The sequence below is a fragment of the Ranitomeya imitator genome, chromosome 2, assembly GCF_032444005.1.
Source record: "Ranitomeya imitator isolate aRanImi1 chromosome 2, aRanImi1.pri, whole genome shotgun sequence".
NCBI lineage: Eukaryota > Metazoa > Chordata > Amphibia > Anura > Dendrobatidae > Ranitomeya > Ranitomeya imitator.
Genome location: NC_091283.1, coordinates 651,018,171 through 651,034,216, shown reverse-complemented (window position 1 = coordinate 651,034,216; position 16,046 = coordinate 651,018,171).

Sequence of the window (16,046 nt, the reverse complement as noted above, 5' to 3'; positions counted from 1 at the left end):
CCAGATCACCTGAGGGAGGAAATCAGAAGCCGCAGTACCACTTTCCTCCACAAACGGAAGCTCCCAGAGAGAATCAGCCGAAGTACCACTTGTGACCACAGGAGGGAGCTCTGCCACAGAATTCACAACAGTTCACTCTTATGGCTCAGACCAGCCATCGCTGCAACATGTGCTCCTTGGATTGCTGCCCGCATTCGAAACACCAATTGTAGGGGGTGTACTCGCTCAGGTGCGGCGGATGACACTCTGGAGGCACGTTTCATTAAAAGTTCACAGGTTTATTGCTCCATAAACCACATAGCAACAGGAACAACAGGAAAACAGTCTTACTTCAGACAGTTGAATCCACAATGTCCATATTAGAGCTCCGCTCTCTCTCAAACCTGTAGGCATACAGGCTGTGCCATGTCCAGCACGTAGGCTCTCCAGCCTAAATATGGTCTCTGTATGCTGTTCAGGACGTCTGTCCCCACTTGGAACCGTCCAACACACAGGCCACTCTGCAGTGACCAGCCAGGACACATGGAAGTTTGTCCACTCTTGCAGACTCCCAAAACACACTCTCCATGTGCTACACACACACACCTCTTTACATAGGTGTAACCACACCCAGGAACCCATCACATGATTAGACATGTGGTTCTGACATCACCACAGGTCCTGAAACAAACATAGATAGGCACGGTTATGCCCCTTACCCAGGGATGAGGTATATGGGTAGCCAGACCTTCCCATCTCTCATAGCTACCCGTAACCCGGACCCAAATATCCTAAACAATTTCTTATTGCTTTATGTGTATTACAGAAAACACTCCGGGTCACATCACAGCGGCAAGCCTTCCCTGTGATACATACCTCTCATCGACTATCCAACCTTTAGCCATGTTACAGTATCTATAATTTTGCACAGAATATTATTGCTGCAGGCCAAAGAGCAAAGGCTGATGGTATTACCGATGTGGCAGCATTAGATTCATGGGCTATTTATAAGATAAGTAATTATTTTTCATTATTCACTAGTCTATATACATTTAGTTTCACAAATCCTGGACAATTACTTAAAAAGTATAGCTATAACATATGTACAGAATATTGGTAAGGCATATCACATTCAATAACACAATACAAATATATGAGTAAAAACCATGGTTAATAAAGCTTTAGATATTCATGATCAGAACATGTAGACCTATATTGAACTTAGAAACTTAAAACATTTTACTGAAAATACCTTGAATATTATGTTTTACAACCTTTCTTATTTTATTTTCACCCATTACACTGCTTTATCAAAAGAGATGGATTAACTTTATTTCTGAGCTACATTTCCTAAATTGTAAGCAAATAGATTAGGTACACTTAGAAAAAAAATCTAAAAAATAACAGCCTCCTCCATAACCCCTCTAGCTGTCCTTTCCATCACCAAGAGAAATGTGTTTTTTTGCCATCTTAGTCAAAAATGGTTAATCCATTTGCTCATAAATTGGGAAAGATCATATTAATGTACACTTTACTAAATGGACCCCTCTAGCCTTGTACTGGATACTAGTAAGAGTATATGTTAAACCTTTAGCTTTTAAAGCAGTAGTTAACACGTTTTAAAAACTGAACTTAAAGCAGAGAATTTCTCAAACTCACAAAATATCTAGTATTTACCTGAAAACTCCCTGCCGCTAGCAGACTGCTGATATAATAGTCCTGCTCATAGTTGGAAACAGTTCTGCAGGACTTTTGAGGTGACTATACACAGGTTACAGCTACCGCCAATCCCTGGCTGCACCGTGTTAGGGACTGGCGGAACGCACCAAGAATCAGATGTTATGGTATTAGGTGCGTTCGCAGTCCGAGGTCCACCGTGCAGGTAAAAGACCCTGCTGCTAGTAAGACGGACTATATGGCGGTACTAAGTATACACACATGGATTAACTTCACCCTGCGTGAAGGAAGCGATCCTGTTGCGTCACAGGACCGCAGTACCGCACATAAAGCGCGAGCAAGAAGTCAGCGGACTCAACCCCTACACAGGATTGAAGTCCGATTAGACACTTGCTGGCACAACACCGCAACTGGGTGTGTCAGAGGAACATAAATAATAATATTAAGGCACAAGAGTGCGTGCGGTGCCGCACTGACGGACGCCACTAACCACCCAGGCTTGGGTCAGGAAAGCGCAGAGCAAGCGCACAGCACCGTACTGGCGGACACAGCAACTGGTAGCTGTAATGTGTGTTTTGTGCTGTTGGATAAGTCGGGAGCTAGATAGCAAACATACACCTTCCGCGAACAGACATTCAATAGGGAGGGTTATTTAAAGAGGGACTTTCACTCACAACACACACACATATTTACAAGACAATACTAGCGCATGGCCGTTCGGTCATGCGCAGTTTATATAGCTGCAGCATAGGAAACAGCTACAGAAGTTTTGCCCTTTCAGGACCTGCCAAAAGGACCAATGGGATGTGCTACAGTACCTGAGCATGTGACCCTCGATCTCCCACGGGAGATCCTGCCCTGGGCATGCTCAGACAGAGAAAAGCAGGACTTAGATCCAGAAACGTCCACTCGCCGCTGCCCAGCACTGGCTTCAATGGCAGAAGCAGGAAAAGCAGCAGTAACTCTTCGCACAGAGTCAGACTGAGCGAGACGCTGGGATCGACGTCCCTGCTGAGCAGACTCCACTGCGGCTGGAGAAGAATGGGAGACCGCAGCGGAGACGGATCGAGATTCCCCCTGTGCAGCAGAGGAAACTCGACTCCTAACATTACCCCCCCCTCCTAGGGCCCCCCCCCTCCTTGGGCCTCGCTACGTTCGAAGGCAGCAATGAGCTGCAGGGCCCAAATGTGCTCAACAGGCTCCCAGGACCTGTCCTCGGGGCCATAACCCTTCCAGTCCACCAAATAAAATTTTTTGCCACGTACCACCTTGAACCCCAAAATAGCGTTCACCTCATAATCGTCCGTAGACGAACCCGATGTCCCAGCAGATGACTCGGAAAACCGGGACATATACACGGGTTTCAAGAGGGACACATGAAAGGTGTCGGTGATACCCAGGCGTGGCGGAAGGGCCAAACGATAGACCACAGGATTAACCTGCTCTAGGACCTTGAATGGGCCCAAGTAGCGAGGAGCAAATTTAGTGGACTCAACTCGCAGCCTGATGTTACGGGCGGAGAGCCACACTAAATCGCCAGGAGCAAAGGTCGGGGCAGGGCGCCGATGTGCATCGGCGGAGGACCTCATTCTCTCCTTCGAGGCCCGAATGGCATCCTGAGTGCGGTCCCAAATGTCCCGTGCCTCCACTGCCCAGTCTGCCACCCTGGAGTCAGCAGAGGACACGGGCATAGGCACAGGAACCCGCGGATGCTGGCCGTAATTAAGGAGGAAAGGAGTCTGACCGGTGGAGTCGGCTACAGCGTTATTAAGGGCGAACTCTGCCCATGGTAATAAAGATGCCCAGTCATCCTGCCTGGCAGAAACAAAATGTCGTAGATATGTGACCAGAGTCTGATTGGCCCTCTCTACCAACCCATTCGTCTCGGGATGATATGCGGAAGAGAGATTTAACTCAATGCTGAGAAGACGACAAAGCTCTCTCCAGAACCGAGACGCAAACTGGGGACCCCGGTCACTGACAATTTTGTCTGGCATGCCGTGTAGGCGGAAGATGTGTCTTATGAACAACGCTGCCAAGGCCCGTGCAGAAGGTAACCGTGGGAGCGGCACCAAATGCACCATTTTCGAGAAATGATCGGTAATAACCCAAATGATGGTACAGCCGCGAGACTTGGGCAAACCCACTACAAAGTCCATCCCGACCATCTCCCAGGGCCTGTCTGCCACCGGCAAGGGATAGAGTAACCCAGACGGCCGTTGTCGAGGAGACTTATTTTTGGCACATGAGACACACGCCAGAACGTAATCTCTGACATCTCGGAGCATATGCGGCCACCAGTACGTCCTCGCCAGCAGCTCAGATGTCCTTTTTGTCCCAAAGTGTCCACCCACCCTGGAGGAATGAGCCCAAGAGAGAACCTCCGGTCGCAAATTTATGGGCACAAAAGTCTTGCCCGGAGGCACAGACTCAAGCGACACCGGAGCCACGGTTCTCAAGCTCTCAGAAGGAACAATAAGCCGAGGCTCTCCTTCCTCCTCCTCAGATGACACAACAGAGCGAGAAAGAGCATCAGCTCGAATATTCTTCTCCCCAGCGAGATAATGGAGGGTGAAGTGGAATTGGGAGAAGAATAAGGACCATCTGGCCTGGCAAGAATTTAGCCGCTGGGCTGTTTGCAAATAGAGCAAATTTTGTGGTCTGTAAAAACTTGAAAGGGAAAACGAGCCCACTCCAAGAGAAGTCTCCACTCTGAGAAAGCCAATTTCATCGCTAGCAACTCCCTGTCCCCGATGGAATAATTCCTCTCCGCTGGTGTGAAGGTCTTGGAGAAGAAGAAGCACGGATGCTTCCGACCTTGAGCATCCTTTTGGAAGAGGACTGCTCCAGCACCAACGGAAGAGGCATCCACCTCCATTATAAACGGCTTATCGACATCGGGACGATGTAGGATGCGAGCGCTAGCAAAATGAGACTTAGTAGAAGAAAAGGCCTTGGAGACCTCTTCAGACCACACTTTGGGATTTGCTCCCTTCTTGGTGAGGGCTACCAACGGAGCTACCAAAGTTGAGAAATGGGGAATGAACTGGCGGTAATAATTAATGAACCCCATAAAGCGCTGCACCGCTTTAAGTGAATGGGGTTCTTGCCAGTCCATCACAGCCTGTAGTTTGGCAGGATCCATAGCCAATCCCTGGGCAGAGATGATATAGCCCAGGAAAGGTAAAGACTCCTGCTCAAACACACACTTCTCCAACTTTGCGTAAAGAGAGTTTGCCCGTAAGAGGTTGAAGACTCTGCCAACATCTCTCCGGTGGGAGTCAATATCTGGAGAGAAGATGAGAATATCATCCAGATAGACTACGACCGAGGTGGAAAGCATATCCCGGAAGATGTCGTTGACAAAGTCTTGGAAAACGGCTGGGGCATTACAGAGCCCGAAGGGCATCACCAGATACTCATAGTGCCCATCTCTGGTGTTAAACGCCGTCTTCCATTCGTCCCCCTCACGGATGCGAATCAGGTTATAAGCTCCCCGCAGGTCTAATTTGGTAAATACCTTAGCTCCCAGTAGCCTATCAAAAAGCTCAGAAATCAGGGGCAGCGGGTACTTATTCTTAACGGTGATGGCGTTAAGACCCCTGTAGTCTATGCAAGGATGCAACTCTCCATTCTTCTTCTGTACGAAGAAGAACCCTGCCCCTGCTGGTGACACTGACTTCCTAATAAACCCTCTTGCCAAATTCTCCTGGATGTACTGGGACATAGCCTCCGTTTCCGGGAGAGAGAGGGGATAGACACGTCCCCGAGGAGGTTCTGCCCCAGGCAAGAGATCTATAGGACAGTCATAGGGACGGTGAGGCGGAAGGGTCTCCGCGGCCTTTTTGGACAAGACGTCTGCATAAGACCAATAGTATTTGGGGAGAGTAGAGAGATCTGCGGGCATCTCAGTGGTGGAAACCTGAACGCACTCTTTCACACATCTGCCCTTACAGGATTCACTCCAACCCAATATCCTCCCAGAGGTCCACTCAATATGTGGGGAGTGGAAACGGAGCCAGGGTATTCCCAGCAAAATCTCATCCATTCCCTCGGGAAGGACAAGAAGGGAAATAATCTCCTGGTGGGATGGGGACATGGCTAACGTGAAAGGGACAGTCTGATGTGTGATCTGTAGCGGAAGTGTTGACCCATTCACCACTCTAACAGTTACTGGTTTGGCAAGCATAACCAGAGGTACTGCGTGGCGCAGAGCAAAAGCAGAAGACATAAAATTTCCTTCTGCTCCTGAATCCACACAAAGCTCTACTGTAAGAGTGGATGTGCCTAACAGGATTGTCCCTTTAAAGGACAATTTGGAGGAAAATGCCACTGTGTCCAGTGAACCTCCTCCAATGGTCACTAGATGCGATCGTTTTCCCGACCGCCGTGGACATTTATTAGCGTAATGTCCCGGTTGCTGGCAATTTTTACACACCACAGGTACTCGAGCGGTCTGAGACCTAGGTCCCGCTCGAGAAACCTCCATGGCCTCATGGGAGTCAGACGCCATAACAGGAGATTCTAGAGGTTTGGCAAAGGTGGGAGCCAGCCGAAACCTCTGCCTACACTGGGTCCGCTCCAACCTCCGCTCGTTAAAACGGAGATCGATGCGGGTAGCTATGGCAATAAGCTCCTCCAGTGTGGCGAGAATCTCCCTGGTGGCCAAGGCGTCCTTTACATGATCTGCCAGTCCTTTCCAGAACACCAGAATAAGGACTTTATCCGGCCATTCCAGCTCAGAAGCTAGAGTCCGGAATAGGATGGCGAACTGGCTGACCATGGACGAAGCCTGAGTAATTGCCAACAATTGGAGCGCGGTATCGTGGGTGACACGGGGTCCCAAAAAGACCTGCCTCAGAGCGTCCAGGAAGATAGGAGCACTCTGTACCACACGATCACCACGTTCCCAAAGCGGCGTTGCCCACTCCAACGCCCTGCCCGACAAAAGAGACAAGATGAATCCCACCCTCGCCCGTTCCGTAGGAAAATTGTGCAGCCAGCAGCTCGAGATGTATGGAGCACTGGCTCACGAATCCCCGACATAGCTTACTGTCACCAGCAAACTTGTCTGGAAGCGGGAGATGGGATAAGGTCGGAGCAGGGGTGGCAGCGGACAAACTGGCTGCAACTGCACTTGCAGCCTGAACAGCGACAGCAGTAACATCCACAGCTGAGGTTGCACGCTCTAGAGCCGCCAACCTACCCACCAGCTGTTGGATGTACCGCTGTGAACGCTGATCGTCCGTCATTACTAGCCAGACCTTGGCGCTAGTATTCTGTTAGGGACTGGCAGAACGCACCAAGAATCAGATGTTATGGTATTAGGTGCGTTCGCAGTCCGAGGTCCACCGTGCAGGTAAAAGACCCTGCTGCTAGTAAGACGGACATTATGGCGGTACTAAGTATACACACATGGGTTAACTTCACCCTGCGTGAAGGAAGCGATCCTGTTGCGTCACAGGACCGCAGTACCGCACATAAAGCGCGAGCAAGAAGTCAGCGGACTCAACCCCTACACAGGATTGAAGTCCGATTAGACACTTGCTGGCACAACACCGCAACTGGGTGTGTCAGAGGAACATAAATAATAATATTAAGGCACAAGAGTGCGTGCGGTGCCGCACTGACGGACGCCACTAACCACCCAGGCTTGGGTTAGGAAAGCGCAGAGCAAGCGCACAGCACCGTACTGGCGGACACAGCAACTGGTAGCTGTAATGTGTGTTTCGTGCTGTTGGATAAGTCGGGCGCTAGATAGCAAACATACACATTCCGCGAACAGACATTCAATAGGGAGGGTTATTTAAAGAGCGACTTTCACTCACAACACACACACATATTTACAAGACAATACTAGCGCATGGCCGTGCGGTCATGCGCAGTTTATATAGCTGCAGCACAGGAAACAGCTACAGAAGTTTTGCCCTTTCAGGACCTGCCAAAAGGACCAATGGGATGTGCTGCAGTACCTGAGCATGTGACCCTCGATCTCCAACGGGAGATCCTGCCCTGGGCATGCTCAGACAGAGAAAAGCAGGACTTAGATCCAGAAACAAATATAAATAGTAAAGCCGCACCCTATAATGGCAATGTCTCTATGGACAGCAGAGTGCACGTCCTCACCAGGGGATCCATCCCAGTAGGTAAATCCAGAAGCACATGAAGAAAAGGACAGCACCACAGCAATTGTGAAAAGACAGCTCCAAAGTTTATTCTGCCATCTGCAACGTTTCGGTCCGTGGACCTTTTTCAAGCATCCAGAAACGTCCACTCGCCGCTGCCCAGCACTGGCTTCAATGGCAGAAGCAGGAAAAGCAGCAGTAACTCTTCGCACAGAGTCAGACTGAGCGAGACGCTGGGATCGACGTCCCTGCTGAGCAGACTCCACTGCGGCTGGAGAAGAATGGGAGACCGCAGCGGAGACGGATCGAGATTCCCCCTGTGCAGCAGAGGAAACTCGACTCCTAACACACCGCTGATGATACTACGGTACATGACTGCATTGGCCATTGACTAGTTATATCTGTCCCGAGGATATTGCTGGGACCTAATATCTGCAGGCCACTGTAACAAGGACCAGCAGGACAACTGAGCTGGCAGCATTGGAATTTACAGGATATGCAATCATTTTGAGTATTCTCTTCTCTGTGTCCATTTCTTAAAAATCTTAAACAACTTAAAATGTATCTATAATTTCTGGACAGAATATTATTGCTGCAGGCCAACGAGCAAAGGCTGATGGTATTACGGTTGTGGCAGCATTAGATTCATGGGCTATTTACAAGATAAGTAATTATTTTTTATTATTCACTAGTCTATATACATTTAGTTTCACAAATCCTGGACAATTACTTAAAAAGTATAGCTATAACCTATGTATAGAATATTGGTAAGGCATATCATATTCAATAACACAATACAAATATATGATTAAAAAACATGGTTAACATAGCTTTAGATATTCATGATCAGAACATGTTGACCTATATCGGACTTAGAGGCTTAAAACATTTTACTGAAAATTTCTTGAATGTTATGTTTTACTACCTTTCTTATTTTATTTTCACCCATTACACTGCTTTATAAAAAGAGATGTGTTAACTTTAGTTCTGAGCTGCATTTCCCAAATTGTAAGCAAATAGATTAGGTACACTTAGAAAAAAAATCTAAAAAATAACAGCCTCCTCCATAACCCCTCTAGCTGTCCTTTCCATCACCAAGAGAAATGTGTTTTTGCCATCTTAGTCAAAAATGGTTAATCCATTTGCTCATAAATTGGGAAAGATCATATTAATGTACACTTCACTAAATGGACTCCTCTAGCCTTGCACTGGATACTGGTAAGAGTATATGTTACACCTTTAGTTTTTAAAGCAGTAGGTAACACTTTTTAAAAACTGAACTTAAAGCAGAGAATTTCTCAAACTCACAAAATATCTAGTATTTACCTGAAAACTTCCTGCTGCTAGCAGACTGCTGGTATAATAGTCCTGCTCATAGTTGGAAACAAGGGCTCCAAGAAAAAACCACAGCACCTGGCAAACTCCAAGTCCATCAAATTCAGGGCAGCGCCTGAATCCACAAATGCCATAACAGAATAGGATGACAAAGAGCAAATCAGAGTAACGGACAAAAGAAATTTAGACTGTACCGTACCAATAGTGGCAGACCTAGCGAACCGCTTAGTGCGCTTAGGACAATTGGAGATAGCATGAGTGGAATCACCACAGTAAAAACACATTCCGACGTCTGTGTTCTTGCCGTTCAGCTTTGGTCAAAGTCCTATCACATTGCATAGGCTCAGGCCTATGCTCAGAGAATACCGCCAAATGGTGCACAGCTTTGCGCTCACGCAAGCGCCGATCGATCTGAATGGCCAAGGACATAGACTCATGCAGACCAGCAGGCGTGGGAAATCTCACCATGACATCCTTAAGGGCTTCAGAATGACCCTTTCTGAAAATTGCCGCCAGGGCACACTCATTCCACTGAGTAAGCACAGACCACTTTCTAAACTTCTGACAATATACCTCCGCTTCATCCTGACCCTGACACAAAGCCAGCAAGATTTTCTCTGCCTGATCCACTGAATTCATCATAAAGCAATCCAAGCGCCAGAAAAAATGCATCTACATCACGCAATGCAGGATCTCCTGGCGCAAGGGAAAATGCCCAGTCTTGAGGGTCTCCACGCAACAAAGAAATAATGATTTTTACTTGTTGAACGGGGTCACCAGAGGAGCGGGGTTTCAAAGCAAGAAACAGTTTACAATTATTTTTGAAATTCAGGAACTTAGATCTATCCCCAGAAAACAAATCAGGAATCAGAATTCTAGGCTCTAACATCGGATTCTGAACCACAAAATCTTGAATGTTTTGTACCCTTGCAGTGAGATGATCGACACAAGAGGACAGACCTTGAATGTCCATAGCTACACCTGTGTCCTGAACCACCCAGAGGTTTAGGGGAAAAGAAAGACAAAACACACTGCAGAGAAAAAAAAATGGTCTCAGAACTTCTCTTATCCCTCTATTCAGATGCATTAACACTTTGGGCCAGCTGTACTGTTATGGACCTGGTGGTTAGGAGCACCCGAAAAGACCTGATGGTTAAACTAACAAAAGGACAAGCTCTGGGAAGTGCTCTGCTGACCGCAACCCCTAATCCTATCACACACACTAGAAATAGCCGTGGAGCGTACCTAACTCTGCCTAGACGCCTCTTCACAGCCTAAGAGCTAACTAGCCCTAGAGATAGAAAATAAAGCCTACCTTGTCTCAGAGAAATTCCCCAAAGAAAAAGGCAGCCCCCCACATATATTGACTGTGAGTTAAGATGAAAGTCACAAACACAGAAATGAAACAGGTTTCAGCAAAGGGAGGCCAGACTTACTAAACAGACTGAGGATATGAAAGGTAACTTTGCGGTCAGCACAAAAAACTACAAAAAGACCACGCAGAGTGTGCAAAAAGACCTCCGCACCGACTGACGGTGCGGAGGTGCCACTCTGCATCCCAGAGCTTCCAGCTAGCAAGGCAAAATCATGATAGCAAGCTGGACAAGAAAACAATGAACAAATAATTAACTAGCAGGGACTTAGCTTCTGCTGGAGTAGACAGGTCACCAGAAAGATCCAAGAGTGAACAGAACCAGTCAAGAACATTGACAGCTGGCATGGAGTAACGATCTGAGTGGAGTTAAATAGAGCAGCCAGCCAAAGAATAAACTAAGTCCCCTGTGGAAGGAACCTCAAAAGCAGCAGCTCCACTCACAGCCACCAGAGGGAGTCCATGGACAGAACGCGCCGAAGTACCATTCCTGACCACAGGAGGGAGTTCGATAACAGAATTCACAACAGTTGAATCCTCAATGTCCATATTAGAGCTCCGCTCTCTCTCAGGCCTGTAGGCATACAGGCTGTGCTGTTATGATAAGGTAATTCAGTACCACAATGGACATAGAGGTCAGAGCACATACAGTGACCTGACAATAACCCAAAAACATTGAACGAGCTCTGAGACGTGGGAACTCGGCTGACCGCAATCCCTAATCCTCTCCAACCACACTAGAGGCAGCCGTGGATTGCGCCTAACGCTCCCTATGCAACTCGGCACAGCCTGAGAAACTAGCTAGCCTGAAGATAGAAAATAAGCCTACCTTGCCTCAGAGAAATACCCCAAAGGAAAAGGCAGCCCCCACATATAATGACTGTGAGTTAAGATGAAAAGACAAACGTAGAGATGAAATAGATTTAGCAAAGTGAGGCCCGACTTTCTGAACAGAGCGAGGATAGGAAAGGTAACTTTGCGGTCAACACAAAACCCTACAAAAACCACGCAAAGGGGGCAAAAAGACCCTCCGTACCGAACTAACGGCACAGAGGTACACCCTCTGCGTCCCAGAGCTTCCAGCAAGCAGGAAAAAACAAATAGACAAGCTGGACAGAAAAAACAGCAAACAAAATAGCAAAGCAGAACTTAGCTATGCAGAGCAGCAGGCCACAGGAACGATCCAGGAGGAAACAGGTCCAATACTAGAACATTGACTGGAGGCCAGGATCAAAGCACTAGGTGGAGTTAAATAGAGCAGCACCTAACGACTTCACCACATCACCTGAGGAAGGAAACTCAGAAGCCGCAGTACCACTTTCCTCCACCAACGGAAGCTCACAGAGAGAATCAGCCGAAGTACCACTTGTGACCACAGGAGGGAGCTCTGCCACAGAATTCACAACAGTACCCCCCCCTTGAGGAGGGGTCACCGAACCCTCACCAGAGCCCCCAGGACGACCAGGATGAGCCATGTGAAAGGCACGAACAAGATCGGGAGCATGGACATCAGAGGCAAAGACCCAGGAATTATCTTCCTGAGCATAACCCTTCCACTTAACCAGATACTGGAGTTTCCGTCTTGAAACACGAGAATCCAAAATCTTCTCCACAATATACTCCAACTCCCCCTCCACCAAAACTGGGGCAGGAGGATCAACAGATGGAACCATAGGTGCCACGTATCTCCGCAACAATGACCTATGGAATACGTTATGTATGTAAAAAGAATCTGGAAGGGAAAAGACACAGGATTAAGAACCTCAGAAATCCTATACGGACCAATGAAACGAGGTTTAAACTTAGGAGAGGAAACCTTCATAGGAATATGACGAGAAGATAACCAAACCAAATCCCCAACACGAAGTCGGGGACCCACACAGCGTCTGCGATTAGCGAAACGTTGAGCCTTCTCCTGGGACAAGGTCAAATTGTCCACTACATGAGTGCAAATCTGCTGCAACCTGTCCACCACAGTATCCACACCAGGACAGTCCGAAGACTCAACCTGCCCTGAAGAGAAACGAGGATGGAACCCAGAGTTGCAGAAAAACGGCGAAACCAAGGTAGCCGAGCTGGCCCGATTATTAAGGGCGAACTCAGCCAAAGGCAAAAAGGACACCCAAGTCATCCTGATCAGCAGAAACAAAGCATCTCAGATATGTTTCCAAGGTCTGATTGGTTCGTTCGGTCTGGCCATTAGTCTGAGGATGGAAAGCCGAGGAAAAAGACAAGTCAATGCCCATCCTACCACAAAAGGCTCGCCAAAACCTCGAAACAAACTGGGAACCTCTGTCAGAAACGATATTCTCTGGAATGCCATGTAAACGAACCACATGCTGGAAGAACAATGGCACCAAATCAGAGGAGGAAGGTAATTTAGACAAGAGTACCAAATGGACCATCTTAGCGAAGCGATCACAGACCACCCAAATGACTGACATCTTTTGAGAGACGGGAAGATCTGAAAAAAAATCCACAGAGATATGTGTCCAAGGCCTCTTCGGGACCGGCAAGGGCAAAAGCAACCCACTGGCACGAGAACAGCAGGGCTTAGCCCGAGCACAAATCCCACAGGACTGCACAAAAGAACGCACATCCCGCGACAGAGATGGCCACCAAAAGGATCTAGCCACTAACTCTCTGGTACCAAAGATTCCAGGATGACCAGCCAACACCGAACAATGAACCTCAGAGATAACTTTATTCGTCCACCTATCAGGGACAAACAGTTTCTCCGCTGGGCAACGATCAGGTTTATTAGCCTGAAATTTTTGCAGCACCCGCCGCAAATCAGGGGAGATGGCAGACACAATTACTCCCTCTTTGAGGATACCCGCCGGCTCAGATAAACCCGGAGAGTTGGGCACAAAACTCCTAGACAGAGCATCCGCCTTCACATTTTTAGAGCCCGGAAGGTACGAAATCACAAAGTCAAAACGGGCAAAAAACAGCGACCAACGAGCCTGTCTAGGATTCAACCGCTTGGCAGACTCGAGATAAGTCAAGTTCTTATGATCAGTCAAGACCACCACGCGATGCTTAGCTCCTTCAAGCCAATGACGCCACTCCTCGAATGCCCACTTCATGGCCAGCAACTCTCGATTGCCAACATCATAATTTCGCTCAGCAGGCGAAAACTTCCTGGAAAAGAAGGCGCATGGTTTCATCGCCGAGCAATCAGAACTTCTCTGCGACAAAACAGCCCCTGCTCCAATCTCAGAAGCATCAACCTCGACCTGGAATGGAAGCGAAACATCTGGTTGACACAACACAGGGGCAGAAGAAAAACGACGCTTCAACTCTTGAAAAGCTTCCACAGCAGCAGAAGACCAATTGACCACATCAGCACCCTTCTTGGTCGAATCGGTCAATGGTTTAGCAATACTAGAAAAATTGCAGATGAAGCGACGATAAAAATTAGCAAAGCCCAGGAACTTTTGCAGACTTTTCAGAGATGTCGGCTGAGTCCAATCATGGATGGCTTGGACCTTAACAGGGTCCATCTCGATAGTAGAAGGGGAAAAGATGAACCCCAAAAATGAAACCTTCTGAACACCAAAGAGACACTTTGATCCCTTCACAAACAAAGAATTAGCACGCAGGACCTGAAACACCGTTCTGACCTGCTTCACATGAGACTCCCAATCATCCGAGAAGATCAAAATGTCATCCAAGTACACAATCAGGAATTTATCCAGGTACTCTCGGAAGATGTCATGCATAAAGGACTGAAACACTGATGGAGCATTGGCAAGTCCGAATGGCATTACTAGATACTCAAAATGGCCCTCGGGCGTATTAAATGCAGTTTTCCATTCATCGCCTCGCTTAATACGCACAAGATTATACGCACCACGAAGATCTATCTTGGTGAACCAACTAGCCCCTTTAATCCGAGCAAACAAATCAGATAACAACGGCAAGGGGTACTGAAATTTAACCGTGATCTTATTTAGAAGGCGGTAATCTATACAAGGTCTCAGCGAACCATCCTTCTTGGCTACAAAAAAGAACCCTGCTCCTAATGGCGACGATGACAGGCGAATATGCCCCTTCTCCAAGGACTCCTTCACATAACTCCGCATAGCGGCGTGCTCAGGCACAGATAAATTAACAGTCGACCTTTTGGGAATTTACTACCAGGAATCAAATTGATAGCACAATCACAATCCCTATGCGGAGGTAGGGTATCGGACTTGGGCTCATCAAATACATCCCGGTAATCAGACAAGAACTCTGGAACCTCAGAAGGGGTGGATGACGAAATAGTCAGAAATGGGACATCACCATGTACCCCCTGACAACCCCAGCTGGACACAGACATGGATTTCCAATCTAATACTGGATTATGGACTTGTAGCCATGGCAACCCCAACACGACCACATCATGCAGATTATGCAACACCAGAAAGCGAATAACCTCCTGATGTGCAGGAGCCATGCACATAGTCAGCTGGGTCCAGTACTGAGGCTTATTCTTGGCCAAAGGCATAGCATCAATTCCTCTCAATGGAATAGGACAATGCAAGGGCTCCAAGAAAAACCCACAACGCCTAGCATACTCCAAGTCCATCAAATTCAGGGCAGCGCCTGAATCCACAAATGCCATGACAGAATACGATGACAAAGAGCAGATCAAGGTAACGGACAGAAGAAATTTTGACTGTACCGTACCAATGGTGGCAGACCTAGCGAACCGCTTAGTGCGCTTAGGACAATCAGAGATGGCATGAGTGGAATCACCACAGTAGAAACACAGCCCATTCAGACGTCTGTGTTCTTGCCGTTCAACTCTGGTCAAAGTCCTATCGCACTGCATAGGCTCAGGTTTACGCTCAGGTAATACCGCCAAATGGTGCACAGATTTACGCTCACGCAAGCATCGACCGATCTGAATGGCCAAAGACATAGACTCATTCAGACCAGCATGCAAAGGAAATCCCACCATGACATCCTTAAGGGCTTCAGAGAGACCCTTTCTGAAAATAGCTGCGAGCGCACCTTCATTCCATTGAGTGAGTACAGACCACTTTCTAAATTTCAGACAATATACCTCTCTCTCATCCTGACCCTGACACAGAGCCAGCAAATTTCAGTCTTCGTGGCCCTGCCGAGCCACAGCAAGTCGATCACAGAAGAAAAAAAAAAAATACATGGACTCGCCTGTCCACAGCAAGCACTTGCACATGTGCTTATAGAAAAAAAAAAACACAGTCTCTCAGTGACCTCTGGTCAGCATAGCACAGACTCCTGTCTGTTACAAACCCGGCTTTAACATAGCCCAAAAACAGTTTTTTCCACTGACCCCGGTCAGTACAATACACGGTTTTCAGACCGTCACCCCTCAGCCTCAGAGATGCCCAGATGCACTGTCTCTGTTTTCTTCCACTCTGACCCCGGTCAGTACACACGGACACCTGTCCGTTACCTGTTGGTGCCGGCCACACAGGTTCCCGGATCCCTCTTCTCCTCAGAGGTATCCCATAAACAACAATTCTTACTGACCCCGGTCAGAATACCACAAACACCTGTCTGTTACCTGCCAGCCACACAGG